At 46.1% G+C, this 15975-nt stretch overlaps 1 long non-coding RNA gene across 1 annotated transcript in view; it reads left to right on the top strand.

Moving 5' to 3' along the window:
* LOC134928148 (uncharacterized) overlaps positions 1 to 15975 on the top strand; it is a 196425-nt gene that overhangs the window by 153149 nt on the left and 27301 nt on the right. The window lies entirely within an intron of this gene.

The following is a 15975-nucleotide window of genomic DNA, read 5'->3' as shown; positions in this document are numbered from 1 at the left end:
GGGTGGATGTAGACAGTCCACCCACAGAGCAACTGCACTGTGTATGAAGCACAGTCTGCACCACCCTATGTATGCAATCAAGGGGCATCTTCAGAGTGGAGGAGGTCGGTGTAGTCTCCTTCTGGGCTCACTCCTCTCTAGCCATCAGTGCTCTTGACTCTGGGCACTTGAGTCTCGGGGAAAATGGTGCAGCAACCATTTTCTCAGTGATTTCTGAAGCGCTATTTCTGCGACGCAGGACTCCTGATGGTAAGTATTGAAATAAATGGGTTCTGGATGTGTGGTGTGGGCCTCCCTGATCTGGGGGGCTCTTGTGCACCTGTTAGAAGCCGCTGTAGCAGATCAGCAGTAGTCCCATTTGTTGCTTGTCGACCAGGACATCACAGCGCTTCCGTTACCGGGCAGCTGCGGGGAATTGAGGGCCGCCTGTGGGGACATGCAGGGTTCCTGCTGCATGGTGTTTGTAATCTAAGGGGGCTTGTTCCTGCTGGCCTCTGGATTGGCTCTCCTCTCCTATATCTCCCAGACACTCCTGCTTAGCCTTGCCGGTTATAGTCCTCAGTTACTGCAGGAGCCCTTGTCGTTCTGTTTTGTACTCTTCCTGGCTTCTTTGTCTGCTGCGGTTGTTCCTAAAAACCTGGTCTGTCTGCTGACATCCTGCAAGACCAAGCTTCAGTCAATCCTGAACATCTGGATGGTAAGCTAACATCTTGCAAGGCCAAGCTTCAGTCTATCCTGCACACCTGGCCTGTCACTTAACATCCTGCAAGGCTAAGCTTTGGTCTATCCTGCACACCTGATCTGCCTGCTAACATCCGACAAGGCTTGGATCCGGACAATCCTGCATACCTGGTCTGACTAACATTCTACAAGGTCAATCTTTGCCCAGTCCTGCATACTTGGTCTGTCTGCTGATATCCTGCAGTCAAGCTTCAGCCCATCTTGCATACCGGACCTGACTACTAACATCCCGCAAGGCCAAGCTTCTACTGCTCAAGTATAGCTGTCCTGACAGCTGTTACCCTGCACAGCTGAGCCACAGCTGTTCCTGACATACTGGTCAGTCTACATCTGCCTACAGCTTAGCCTATCTCTCTGCAGCCCCTGGTACAGGAGGATCTCCTAGGACCCAGTGGTACCGAGGTCAATCAAGTAGTGTCTAAGTTACCAAGCATTGCTGTGTCTTCTCTCCATTGTCACTATTTTATACAGCCTGGGCTCTTTGGTCTATTGGGTGAGCTCCTACTGCTGGAGGAATTAAATCCAGGGGGCCCCTAAGTACAGGTGTGTGCAACTACCACAAAGGGAACAGTGGGTTGTTGATAATGGTGAAAAGCCTCTTGAGGGCTCTAGGAGTCTCACCCCAATAGTACCAGAGCTTCCCACTACTTCAAGCAAATCCAAGGCTGCTGTGTTCACAAACAGTATTGGAGTACTCCACAGCATCTTGCAAGTCTAATGATCTAACAGTGGATCACTCCACAGCATCTAACAAGTCAAGGATCTAGCTTTTCTATTACAGCACTGCACACACTGCACTCATTATAAATATATAAGAGTATCTATCAATCCAGCACTATTGTGTGAGACCTCTATAGCCCATGAGAGGGGTCTTCTGCCAATAACAGCCCCCCTGCTGTTATTAATAGACCGATACTTAGATTGCCACCTGGACTTAAACCTCTTGCAGTAGGGGATTACACAATAGGCTAGAGACCACAGGATATTGAGCTGGAAGAAAGACTAAGGGAGAGTATGGACACCACAGGCACACAGATGGTAAAGGTCATAACTGGACCAGAATCTCAGTTAGGGGAAGATGAGGCACTGTGAGATGATATAATAGCACTGTGCATGTGGTATATCTTGCAGGCTGAGAATGAGGAAATACTGAGGCAGACGAGGGGTTAAACAGCAAGGCAATGCTGGTCTGAATGCCTTATAATACATCCAGGAGGAGGAGGACCTAATTGGAAAAGTCTGTGCAGCTGCTATGCTCTACGTTTCGCATGCTGCTGTCCAGCTGCCTGGCACCCCATTGCCAAAAGACCAGCGAGAACAGTCAGGCAGAAGTGATGTTCCAGTTGCATAGCAATGGCCGGGACTTGCTGACTCGACAGGCCGCAGCTCGTAGCGATCTGTATATCTTTGTCATATGAACTTTATCTGTCAGATATGGAAAAAATGACCATGTGCAAGCAGTCTAGTTATACCACTTTCAGATCGCAACGCCGGGTCCCACCCGAGAATTGAAAATGGGTCCTTCCTGGGTGGAACCCGGCATTGGGCCCTACACTCCGCAATCCCAACCCGGCAATATGCCGGGTCTGTTTGCTATCTGCGGGCAGGGACAGAGTCAGCATCGGGGGCAGATTCGGCGCTGCAAGATGACATCATCTCTGCGCCGCCTCTCCCTATGCAGTGAACAGGTACCGGATCGCATCAACCCGGGTAACCCGTTCACACTATGCCTGACCCGATAATTACTCAGGAATAACCCTTCTTATAACCCGGGTTGAATTACAGAGTCAAGAGACCTGGGAATTCGTCCATGGTCCCTTTCACACCACTCACACAATATATTACTTATGCTATCAATATCAGTTTTGTACACTAACAAACGGATTAGTGATTTGTTTTTACACTTGTCATCAAGTTGAGCCGATTCTGCTTTCTACAGAATGGACTTTGCTAAACAAAGTATACAGTTGTTATTAGGGGTGGATTGGGAATTTAGCGTGGCCCTGGAAAAATTTCCAAAACTGGCCATATGAAGGCATGACCAAAAGCAAACATTGGTTAGCAGACCATTAGCTCTAGTAGTGACAGCATTGCAGTGAACACCATACACCATACTATCCTAAATTTCTAGTAGTGGAGATTGGGACATTTGCAAGCACCAATTCTGTGCCCATGAGTCACTTCCCACATTTTCATCATGCCGTGGGCATGCCCAGTGCTCTGGGAATTGCTGGGCACACCTCCAAGTACCTCTTTACAGTTAAGACATACGATACATAACCTCAGCTCTCTGTAGCCACTCCTTGGCCATGGCTCTGAGAGCTGCTGCTGTATTATGGGCTGCTCGGGCACTGCACCTCTATTCTACCATATTGTGGCCATCTCCACCTCAATGCTGTGTGCCACCTCCAGGTATAGCCCTGTATGATGGTTTATAATGTATGAGTGACATGGATCAGACTGCTTATGATCTTTATAAGCTATCACCAAACTGCTTCTTAGTCACAGAGGGTAGTATATATATATATATATATTTAAAATATTCTGCCCATCATTACACATGGAGCGTGCACCTATTCAGATAGCTAAACCAAGTCCATCTATTAATGCACAGTCAATGAAACTTCTTGAACTTCCATTTTTCATTAACCCCTTAATTGACGAATTATTATCCGAAAAACCGCTCAGAAAATGTTGTGTTTTTTTTTTTATGAGTGAATTAGGTGTAGAATGTGTATTTAACCTTACTAAAAATGATTTTAGTTACAAAATATTGTTTTTCCTCAAACATCAGAACATCGGTCGCCACCACTGGAACATCTCAACCATTGGAGACATTGCAACTTTAATTTTGAAAGCCAAGACAACCACCAGGTACACAGGGGGATCTGGGGGGGGGGGGGGGGGGGGGTTCATTTACACTTCCCCAGTAGCTGATATTGTCTGCAGCCAATGGGTGGGGGGTCCTTCCATGCTGACTGATTGGCATCATGGCAAACACTGGGGGGAGGGTGCAGGGAGGCAGAGGGACCTTCCAGTCCTTCTGACATCAGCAGCAGACACGCTCTATCTGACTGGGCGCATCCTGTGCAATCAGGTCAGATAAAGCACTTGCTGGTATGGTCGCATCTGATGTGATCATGCCAGGCAAGTGGTTAATACAGACTGTAATGATTGTCCATATAATATAGATGTAATTCTCCAGGGTAGATCAATGTTCATGTGATAACAAAATTCAATATGATAAGAGATACAGCGTGTAAGTGATATGAAGATCTAAGCGCGTAGGGTAAGGCAGACTTAACACAGCCTTACAACATCTAATACACAGATTAACTGAGCAGTGAATAAACATGGAGGATATGTCTTATGGCAAACGGCAGCTAAGCATAGGCTAACAAATGCAGATCTGCACAGAATAGAGTAGACTTAACCAGCAGAGTGCAGATCATTAACTTGACGCATAAGATCACTAACAAGACAGTATGATATAATAATAGAAGTGCTGTGGATACAGTACACTCCCTGTCTGATATCTGTAGATATCACTATTTGACAATGCAAACAAATAAGGACAAAAAAAACAAAACAACAGAATCATTGTAATGCATGCATAACAATTACACAAGATCCCGATGAGACATAAGAAGCACAGTTTCTGTAATCGGTTTGACAAATTTATTAGCAGTTCCATCTTTAACTACTTTAACTGCTTTTCACATCTCCGCTGGTAAAGGTTTTGACAATTAGTCCCAGTGGCTACTCATTTCGATTGACCAGCTTGTCGTTAAGTAGTACAAGTTAGTACACTTAGATTGTCATTAACAACAATTTTGAAGAGTAGTCAGGTACTTATGCTTCCAGGGATTCCAAAAGGTATTGGCAAGACACTGCACCTGTTTCCACTGTCGTTTGTACAAGTCTTTATCATTCAAGTTTCCAGATGGAATGGCAGGCACACCAGACTTTTGTGTATGAAGTGTGGCTGGAATCAAGATGACTGGCATCTCTTGATCAGTAGAAATTGGTACAAGAGATCTTTCATTGATGATAGCTGAAACTTCTGCTAAGTAGTCAACACCTCATTGGTTAATTGCTTAGAGTTGACATCTAACAACATAGAATTTAAAATACGCTGTGAAGTTCCAATCATATGTTCCCAAACTCCGCCCATGTGGGAAGAATGGGGGAACTGAACACCCAAAAACAACTTTGAACATGTAGTTATCTTTCCACACTTGCATTGTCAACATTGTTTGTCTTCCTGTCCAGTTCTCTAGATGCTACCACAAAATTAGTTCCGTAGTCAGATCGTAGTTATTTTGCAGGTGCCCTGATAGAGAAAAACCTTTGTAGAGCATTTATAAAACTAGAAGTGTCTTAAGACTCAACTTCAATATGAATGGCATGAATGCTCCTGCAAGTAAACAAAACAGCCAAATCGTTTGCTGTGTGCTTAACCACTTCTTGTCCGACATGTAACGACTGTCCGTTGTCCAAAGACATCTAATCCCATGTACATAAAAGGAGATTCCATGGTGAAACATTCAGCAGGCAAATCAGCCATCTTTTGCTCTTGATGTCGGCCTCCCAGCTTACGGCATCTTATACACCTGTGTATCATAGCAGCAATACATTTTTTAGTGCCAACATTCCAAAATCCTGCTGCACAGATAGCTCCTTCTGTAAAATGTCGACCTTCATGTCTCACCTGTTCATGATAATAGTGTATAAGTAAGGTGATTTCATGTTGATGACCAGGCAAAAGAATAGAATTTTGCTCATCCCCCTTATCTAATTTGCCATTATTTAGTCGACCGCCAACTCTCAACAAGTCCTTTTCTTCAAGTCTGTGGTTTATTGTCTTGAGAGAACTATATTTTGGGATTTCTTCTTGTTTGTCGATGCACCTCTCTTTAGCATAAGTTATATGTTGGATGCAGTGGAGAACAACTGTTCTTGTTTGATACAGTTCATATGGAGCACATGATCTCGCACAAATGTGCTACCCTTGACAATTATTTGTTTCATCATCGGGTCTATCACAGTAATGCTGTGCAATATGAATGAGTCGTGCTATAGCTCTTATGAGTGTCGTACACTTTGAAAAATGTTCAAAACGATAAACCAAGCTGATCCCTTATAACAGTATTAACGAACAACGTAGTTACTTGTGGGAAAATCTCTGCATCAGATTCAGGGTTTATCAATTCAAAAGAGTCTCTGGCAATGAATGAAGAATATTGGACCTGTTAACCAGGTGGTACTCATCAGAAGTGTTGCAGGAACTGACTTAGTGACGTGATCGGCAAGGTTTTTATCTATAGGCACATTGTTCCATTGTTCTGGAAAGAAAGATCTTCTGATCTTTTCCACGCTGTTCCTGACACATGGAATCTTCTAGTTTTATTGTATATGTAACCTTACTATCAGTGTAGAATTTAACCGCATCTGGTTTGATGTCTAATTCTGCTAATATAAGCATTTCTGCTGCCAGTACAGTCCCACACAGTTCAAGTCTCAGAATAGTGTGTTGAGGTTCTGGTGGCAACTTAGCCTTGCCTAGAATGAATCTGACTTGGCAAGCTCCTTTAGGATCTGTCACCTTTAGGTAAGTAACTGCAGCTATGGCCTTTGTTGAAGCATCTGAGAAAATACAAATCTCTTTGCGTTTTGCTGCAATAAGTGATACAGAGATGTAGCACTGTGGAACTTGAATTTGATCTAGGCAACTACATCTCACTTTCTTATATAATTTCTAAAGGTACTATTGCATCCAAGTATAGTAAATCTGTGGAAATTTCCTTTAGCAAAGACTTCCCTTGTATTGTTACTGAAGCTACAAACCCAAGTAGGTCATAAAGACTGTTGACAGGATACCTCTTCGGGTGTATGGTCTTTCTTCTGTTGACACTTGAATGTAAAGGTGGCTGCCTTTATATCCCAACTTATTCCTAGACTGCGCTGAATTGGAGGAGTATCAACACCTAGATCTAACGTTTTCAACACATTTGCATAATCTTCCTTGTTGAACGCCTTCATAACTTAGGTACTGTTCAAAACTATTTTGTAATGTCTCAAATTATTAGGGTCTCCTGCCCTGTGCTGCCACGTCGTCATGGCAACCGGGAGACAAGTGCTAGCGGAGTGACCTGAGCGCAGCTGATACTCCGGTTCGGGTCTTTTGCTGTGCAGTGGTTATAGGCTCTGTGCATAGCAGGGGATCCGGTGCTGGTTTTTGTGCTCACAGTCTGTGAGGTCTGAGTGGGGCGTGGACAGCACCTGCTTTATAAGGCCTCTTCTCAGGGTAAGCAGATGCTGCTGAATCTTTGTTGGTTAGTCAGTTTCTGAAAGTTAGCCAGTACTGTGTAGCTTTGTATTTGTTTGTTGCTTACTGCAATTAGGCCTGGGGATTTGGTATTCCACTCTGCCAATCCAGACCTAGCAGTAAGACTGGAGTCAGTCGTTTAGCTTGCTGGGGTTCTGTTACTACTCTGTGAACTTAGCAAGTTTGCGGCTGTATTCTAAGACTTGCCTGTCTAATCCTGTCTCACTGTGCTAGGTGTCAGGGGTCAGTTTAGTGGCAGTAAGCTGAACCTGTGCACTGCAAGTGAGAATTAGGATTGTGGAGACTCTCCTTGTGTCTATCATTCCATCTCTGACCAAGGAGTTTACTGCCACACCCGTTGGTAACCCTTTAGGGTTTTGCTGTTGCCCTTAGCAACAGCATTTCGGGTTCTCTACGTATTAAAACACAACATCTTGCTTTTCCCATCTGAGCAGTTCTAATACAAGGGAGATACCCAGTTCCTTAGCCTCTGGGCTTCTCTGTTCACTTTGTGTGTATTTTGTTACCCTATCACCTTCTGTGTACGTTATGTCATATTCCCAAGTCTGTCTGTAAGTCCATTTGTTTTGCATAACAGTTCAAACACCAGTACATTCCTGCAGGCACTGGAGTGCATAACAGTCCTGACACCAGTACTTTCCTGCAGGCACTGGTGTGCATAACACAAATTAGCAACAATTAACGCTGCTTGAGCTATTTGGAGTAGATGTATAGCTTCATATTCAGTAGGCATTTCTCCCTCTTGTACTGTCCTTTTAAGTCCGTATGTAGCCACTGCAGGTGAAGGACTATTACAAAAAACATGGCGTCGTCATATGGTATTCAATTACTTCATCATGTACATTGTTATTGTAGTACCACAGGAACCTTAAATAGTTTATATTGTCTTCTCTAACAACAAAACAGTAAAACGTCTGTTGGATATCTGCTGTTATAGTGACACATTCTTTCCTGAATCAGATTAACACTCCCAGGAGATTGTAAAATCTGGTCCAGTGAGGATTATTGAATAAGCCCTTCTTCACAAAGAAACTTTCCCAAAATTTCAAACACAGATAATCAGAAATTAAGAAAGATTGGAGATATGTAGCTACAATTAGAATCAGCTAAAACTGATCCATTTTTACCAGGTCTCGGCTGTTTAGATACAGCTCAAGGGGTGAAACCCATTGTTGAGAAACTTCCATATAGCATACAAGAAAAAAATAAGAATTTACTTACCGATAATTCTATTTCTCGGAGTCCGTAGTGGATGCTGGGGTTCCTGAAAGGACCATGGGGAATAGCGGCTCCGCAGGAGACAGGGCACAAAAAGTAAAGCTTTACGATCAGGTGGTGTGTACTGGCTCCTCCCCCTATGACCCTCCTCCAAGCCTCAGTTAGGTACTGTGCCCGGACGAGCGTACACAATAAGGAAGGATTTATGAATCCCGGGTAAGACTCATACCAGCCACACCAATCACACCGTACAACCTGTGATCTAAACCCAGTTAACAGTATGATAACAGCGGAGCCTCTGAAAAGATGGCTCACAACAATAATAACCCGATTTTTGTAACTATGTACAAGTAATGCAGATAATCCGCACTTGGGATGGGCGCCCAGCATCCACTACGGACTCCGAGAAATAGAATTATCGGTAAGTAAATTCTTATTTTCTCTATCGTCCTAGTGGATGCTGGGGTTCCTGAAAGGACCATGGGGATTATACCAAAGCTCCCAAACGGGCGGGAGAGTGCGGATGACTCTGCAGCACCGAATGAGAGAACTCCAGGTCCTCCTTAGCCAGGGTATCAAATTTGTAGAATTTTACAAACGTGTTCTCCCCCGACCACGTAGCCGCTCGGCAGAGTTGTAATGCCGAGACCCCTCGGGCAGCCGCCCAAGAAGAATCCACCTTCCTTGTGGAGTGGGCTTTTACCGATTTTGGCTGTGGCAGGCCTGCCACAGAATGTGCAAGCTGAATCGTACTACAAATCCAGCGAGCAATAGTCTGCTTAGACGCAGGAGCGCCCAACTTGTTGGGAGCATATAGTATAAACAGCGAGTCAGATTTCCTGACTCCAGCTGTCCTTGAAATGTATATTTTTAAAGTTCTGACAACGTCCAACAACTTGGAGTCCTCCAAGTCGCTTGTAGCCGCAGGCACTACAATAGGTTGGTTCAGATGAAATGCTGACACCACCTTAGGGAGAAAATGCGGACGAGTCCGCAGTTCTGCCCTGTCCGAATGGAAAATCAGATATGGGCTTTTGTAAGATAAAGCTGCCAGTTCTGACACTCTCCTGGCCGAAGCCAGGGCTAGTAGCATGGTCACTTTCCATGTGAGATATTTCAAATCCACAGTTTTTAGTGGTTCAAACCAATGAGATTTGAGAAAGTCCAAAACAACATTGAGATCCCACGGTGCCACTGGAGGCACCACAGGGGGCTGTATATGCAGCACTCCCTTAACAAAAGTCTGGACTTCAGGAACTGAAGCCAATTCTTTTTGGAAGAAAATCGACAGGGCCGAAATTTGAACCTTAATAGATCCCAATTTGAGACCCATAGACAATCCTGATTGCAGGAAATGTAGGAATCGACCCAGTTGAAATTCCTCCGTCGGAGCACTCCGAGCCTCGCACCACGCAACATATTTTCGCCAAATGCGGTGATAATGTTGCGCGGTTACTTCCTTCCTTGCTTTAATCAAAGTAGGAATGACTTCTTCCGGCATGCCTTTTTCCTTTAGGATCCGGCGTTCAACCGCCATGCCGTCAAACGCAGCCGCGGTAAGTCTTGAAACAGACAGGGACCCTGCTGAAGCAAGTCCCTTCTCAGAGGTAGAGGCCACGGATCTTCCGTGATCATCTCTTGAAGTTCCGGGTACCAAGTCCTTCTTGGCCAATCCGGAACCACTAGTATCGTTCTTACGCCTCTTTGCCGTATAATTCTCAATACTTTTGGTATGAGAGGCAGAGGAGGAAACACATACACCGACTGGTACACCCAAGGCGTTACCAGCGCATCCACAGCTATTGCCTGCGGATCTCTTGACCTGGCGCAATACCTGTCCAGTTTTTTGTTGAGGCGAGACGCCATCATGTCCACCATTGGTCTTTCCCAACGGGTTACCAGCATGTGGAAAACTTCTGGATGAAGTCCCCACTCTCCCAGGTGAAGGTCGTGTCTGCTGAGGAAGTCTGCTTCCCAGTTGTCCACTCCCGGGATGAACACTGCTGACAGTGCTATCACATGATTCTCTGCCCAGCGAAGAATCCTTGCAGCTTCTGCCATTGCACTCCTGCTTCTTGTGCCGCCCTGTCTGTTCACATGGGCGACTGCCGTGATGTTGTCCGACTGGATCAACACCGGTTTTCCTTGAAGCAGAGGTTCTGCCTGGCTTAGAGCATTGTAGATTGCTCTTAGTTCCAGAATGTTTATGTGAAGAGACGTTTCCAGGCTCGACCACACGCCCTGGAAGTTTCTTCCTTGTGTGACTGCTCCCCAGCCTCTCAGGCTGGCGTCCGTGGTCACCAGGATCCAATCCTGTATGCCGAATCTGCGGCCCTCCAATAGATGAGCACTCTGCAACCACCACAGAAGAGATACCCTTGTCCTTGGAGACAGGGTTATCCGCTGGTGCATCTGAAGATGCGACCCTGACCATTTGTCCAACAGATCCCTCTGGAAAATTCTTGCGTGGAATCTGCCGAATGGAATTGCTTCGTAAGAAGCCACCATTTTTCCCAGGACTCTTGTGCATTGATGTACAGACACCTTTCCTGGTTTTAGGAGGTTCCTGACAAGCTCGGATAACTCCTTGGCTTTTTCCTCCGGGAGAAAAACCTTTTTCTGAACCGTGTCCAGAATCATCCCTAGGAACAGCAGACGTGTTGTCGGAATTAACTGGGATTTTGGAATATTCAGAATCCACCCGTGCTGTTTTAGCACTTCTTGAGACAGTGCTAATCCCATCTCTAGCTGTTCTCTGGACCTTGCCCTTATTAGGAGATCGTCCAAGTATGGGATAATTAATACGCCTTTTCTTCGAAGAAGAATCATCATCTCGGCCATTACCTTGGTAAAGACCCGAGGTGCCGTGGACAATCCGAACGGCAGCGTCTGAAACTGATAGTGACAGTTCTGTACGACGAACCTGAGGTACCCCTGGTGTGAGGGGTAAATTGGAACGTGGAGATACGCATCCTTGATGTCCAAGGATACCATAAAGTCCCCTTCTTCCAGGTTCGCTATCACTGCTCTGAGTGACTCCATCTTGAACTTGAACTTCTTTATGTACAGGTTCAAGGATTTCAGATTTAGAATAGGTCTTACCGAGCCATCCGGCTTCGGTACCACAAATAGAGTGGAATAATACCCCTTTCCTTGTTGTAAAAGGGGTACCTTGACTATCACCTGCTGAGAGTACAGCTTGTGAATGGCTTCCAAGATCGTCACCCTGTCGGAGGGGGACGTTGGTAAAGCAGACTTCAGGAAACGGCGAGGTGGATCCGTCTCTAGTTCCAACCTGTACCCCTGAGATATTATCTGCAGGATCCAGGGATCTACCTGCGAGTGAGCCCACTGCGCGCTGAAATTCTTGAGACAACCCCCCACCGCCCCCGAGTCCGCTTGAGAAGCCCCAGCGTCATGCTGAGGCTTTTGTAGAAGCGGGGGAGGGCTTCTGTTCCTGGGAAGGAGCTGCCTGTTGCTGTCTCTTCCCCCTTCCTCTGCCTCATGGCAGATATGAATATCCCTTTGCTCTCTTGTTTTTAAAGGAACGAAAGGGCTGCGGTTGAAAAGTCGGTGTCTTTTTCTGTTGGGGAGTGACTTGAGGTAAAAAGGTGGATTTCCCGGCTGTAGCCGTGGCCACCAAATCCGATAGACCGACACCAAATAACTCCTCCCCTTTATACGGCAAAACTTCCATATGCCGTTTTGAGTCCGCATCGCCTGACCACTGTCGCGTCCATAAACTTCTTCTGGCCGAAATGGACATAGCACTTACCCGTGATGCCAGTGTGCAGATATCCCTCTGTGCATCACGCATATAAAGAAATGCATCCTTTATTTGCTCTAAAGACAGTAAAACATTGTCCCTATCCAGGGTATCAATATTTTCAATCAGGGACTCTGACCAAGCTACCCCAGCACTGCACATCCAGGCTGTCGCTATAGCTGGTCGTAGTATAACACCTGTATGTGTGTATATACTTTTTTGGATATTTTCCATCCTCCTATCTGCTGGATCTTTAAGTGCGGCCATCTCAGGAGAGGGTAACGCCACTTGTTTTGATAAGCGTGTGAGCGCCTTGTCCACCCTAGGAGGTGTTTCCCAGCGCGCCCTAACCTCTGGCGGGAAAGGGTATAAAGCCAATAACTTCTTTGAAATTAGCATTTTTTTATCGGGGGCAACCCACGCTTCATCACACACCTCATTTAATTCATCTGATTCAGGAAAAACTATAGGTAGTTTTTTTACACCCCACATGATACCCTGTTTTGTGGTACCTGTAGTATCAGCAATATGTAACGCCTCCTTCATTGCCAAAATCATATAACGTGTGGCCCTACTAGAAAATACGGTTGATTCGTCACCGTCGCCACTGGAATCAGTGCCTGTGTCTGGGTCTGTGTCGACCGACAGAGGCAAAGGGCGTTTTACAGCCCCTGACGGTGTTTGAGGCGCCTGGACAGGCACTAATTGATTGTCCGGCCGTCTCATGTCGTCAAACGACTGCTTTAGCGTGTTGACACTATCCCGTAATTCCATAAATAAAGGCATCCATTCTGGTGTCGACCCCCTAGGAGGTGACATCCCCATATTTGGCAATTGCTCCGCCTCCACACCAATATCGTCCTCATACATGTCGACACACACGTACCGACACACAGCAGACACACAGGGAATGCTCTTAACGAAGACAGGACCCCACTAGCCCTTTGGGGAGACAGAGGGAGAGTTTGCCAGCACACACCAAAAGCGCTATATATGACAGGGATAGCCTTATAATAAGTGCTCCCTGTATAGCTGCTTTAATAATATAGTTTTGCCACAATTTTGCCCCCCCTCTCTTGTTTTACCCTGTTTCTGTAGTGCAGTGCAGGGGAGAGCCTGGGAGCCTTCCTGACCAGCGGAGCTGTGTGAGGAAAATGGCGCTGTGTGCTGAGGAGATAGGCCCCGCCCCTTTTTCGGCGGGCTCGTCTCCCGCTCTTTAGTGGATTCTGGCAGGGGTTAAATATCTCCATATAGCCCCCGGAGGCTATATGTGAGGTATTTTTAGCCAAAAAAGGTTTTCATTTGCCTCCCAGGGCGCCCCCCTCCCAGCGCCCTGCACCCTCAGTGACTGCCGTGTGAAGTGTGCTGAGAGGAAAATGGCGCACAGCTGCAGTGCTGTGCGCTACCTTAAGAAGACTGAGGAGTCTTCTGCCGCCGATTCTGGACCTCTTCTCGTTTCAGCATCTGCAAGGGGGCCGGCGGCGAGGCTCCGGTGACCATCCAGGCTGTACCTGTGATCGTCCCTCTGGAGCTAATGTCCAGTAGCCAAGAAGCCAATCCATCCTGCACGCAGGTGAGTTCACTTCTTCTCCCCTAAGTCCCTCGTTGCAGTGATCCTGTTGCCAGCAGGACTCACTGTAAAATAAAAAACCTAAGCTAAACTTTTCTAAGCAGCTCTTTAGGAGAGCCACCTAGATTGCACCCTTCTCGGCCGGGCACAAAAATCTAACTGAGGCTTGGAGGAGGGTCATAGGGGGAGGAGCCAGTACACACCACCTGATCGTAAAGCTTTACTTTTTGTGCCCTGTCTCCTGCGGAGCCGCTATTCCCCATGGTCCTTTCAGGAACCCCAGCATCCACTAGGACGATAGAGAAATGGACTTTACAAGGCTCAAGGTACAAGGAAGAAAATCAAGTGGCTTTTCCTTCCTTCTCTTTATTTTCAAAGTTCATTTCGGAGTTTATAAAAAACAAGAAGTGATGCAAGTTTTGCCCTTAACATCCAAACTACAGCCAGTCCAGGTTATCCAAAGGATGAAAGAACTGCGAAAAGGCATGATAACGCCAGAACACCTACAGTATTTCAGTACACAAGACATAGGTTAACACACTTGTGACTTCTCCTTTCGCAGCAGATAATAAATTAGAATATCCAGTTAGAAAATGCCCTCTGCACAAGAAACCACACCCTCTCTCAAGAAATGTCGTACTTTCAGAGAGAAACCTTTAGAATAGAGAAATAATTTACTTAAAAACTTTGGAATCTGTTTCTGAAGCTGTTCTTCTACAAATCACCTCTCCAGAGACTAAGGCGGTCATTCCGAGTTGATCGTAGCTGTGCTAAATTTAGCACAGCTACGATCATGTTCCCTGACATGCGGGGGGACGCCCAGCACAGGGCTAGTCCGCCCCGCATGTCAGTGCCGGCCCCCTCTGCACAAATACAAAAGCATCGCCCAGCGGCGATGCCTTTGTATTTGAGGAGTAACTCCAGGCCAGCGCAGCTCCTGCGGCTGGCCGGGAGTTAATTGTTACTGCCGATGGCCGCAGCGGTTGCGTGAGGCATCACACAGCCACCGCGGCCCGACCCAACAACGGTCCGGCCACGCCTGCGTTGACCGGACCGCTCCCCCTAAACGGCGGCTTAACGCCGCCGTTCAGCCCCCTCCCGCACAGCGACCGCCTCTGTCTCAGAGGCAAACGCTAGGCACCGAAAGCTGCCATGCGTCGGCGCACAGCGGTGCCGGCGCATGCGCAGTTCCGACCCGATCGCTGCGCTGCGACAAACTGCAGTGAGCGATCGGGTCGGAATGACCCCCTAAATCTATAGTTAAAAGTTTATAGTGTGACAGTGAGAAACATGTTACTGCTTTGCACCCAGACACATTTAACCCAAATTCTGCCATTACCCTTAGTCCTGTGCCAAAGAACGCCGGAGAGAAGGTGGGAAAAAAGATGAAAACTTTATTGAGGTGTGATCCTGTTCAAAAACATGCCTGATCAAGGTGTATCTCAAAAGACATCTGGAAACATCTGTCGGAATGTACGCCATTTGGATGATCAAATAATAGATCTTTAGCTGAGTCAGAGTTCTATGACCTATTCAACATAGGGAAGAACCCCCCCTCTGTACACATTTAACACATGTGCTGGGACAAAAGATACATTAGGAAAAAGAACAAATGTATACATAATAGAGAATGTGGATGGAAGCCTAAAACGTCCTCTTCTTACACTGATTTATCTTGGTCCTTGCATATCACGTCAGTGGTTGGGAAGGCTCAGCAGCGTCTTTTTTTCTTACGAAAGCTCCGATCAGCAGGTTTGCAGCAATCAACTCTTGTTCATTTCTACCGCTGCGTGATTGAGAGCTTGCTGACCTACGTGATCACGGTGTGGTATGGTAATGCCAAGTGGGTTACTGTAACACTCTTCAAGTGTTTTTCATACTAGTTTGAGTCCAATTGAGGGATTATTCACATTGAATGACCTGAGTGTTTTCACGTATTCTGAAGATTTGCCCACCAAAAATTTTGCCAAAAGATCAAGTTCTTCACTTGCGTTGATGTTCAGATCATTGATTCAGTTCTTAAAGCTGGACCTCCGTGAACTGTAGTTCTCTGGATGGTCATAAAACTTTGTAAGTCTTGTGCTAACAAGACCATGGCATATCCTTCAGCTAATTTATACTTGGTAGGTGAGTCTGAGGAGGTGAATTTGCATGTGATAAGGTTAGTAAATCATAATAGAGGTTGCCAATGTTCCTTGCGGATTCTGTATTTAAAGGATCAGCATTTACAACTGGTTCCTCATTGGTGGTCATTCCGAGTTGGTCGCCATTTTTTTCGTTCGCACAACATATGCGCAAAGTTGCGAATACGTAGTAAAATAGCGAATATCC

Source organism: Pseudophryne corroboree, chromosome 5, assembly GCF_028390025.1.
Source record: "Pseudophryne corroboree isolate aPseCor3 chromosome 5, aPseCor3.hap2, whole genome shotgun sequence".
Classification (NCBI taxonomy): Eukaryota; Metazoa; Chordata; class Amphibia; order Anura; family Myobatrachidae; genus Pseudophryne; species Pseudophryne corroboree.
This window is presented reverse-complemented; position numbering and strand designations above follow the sequence as displayed.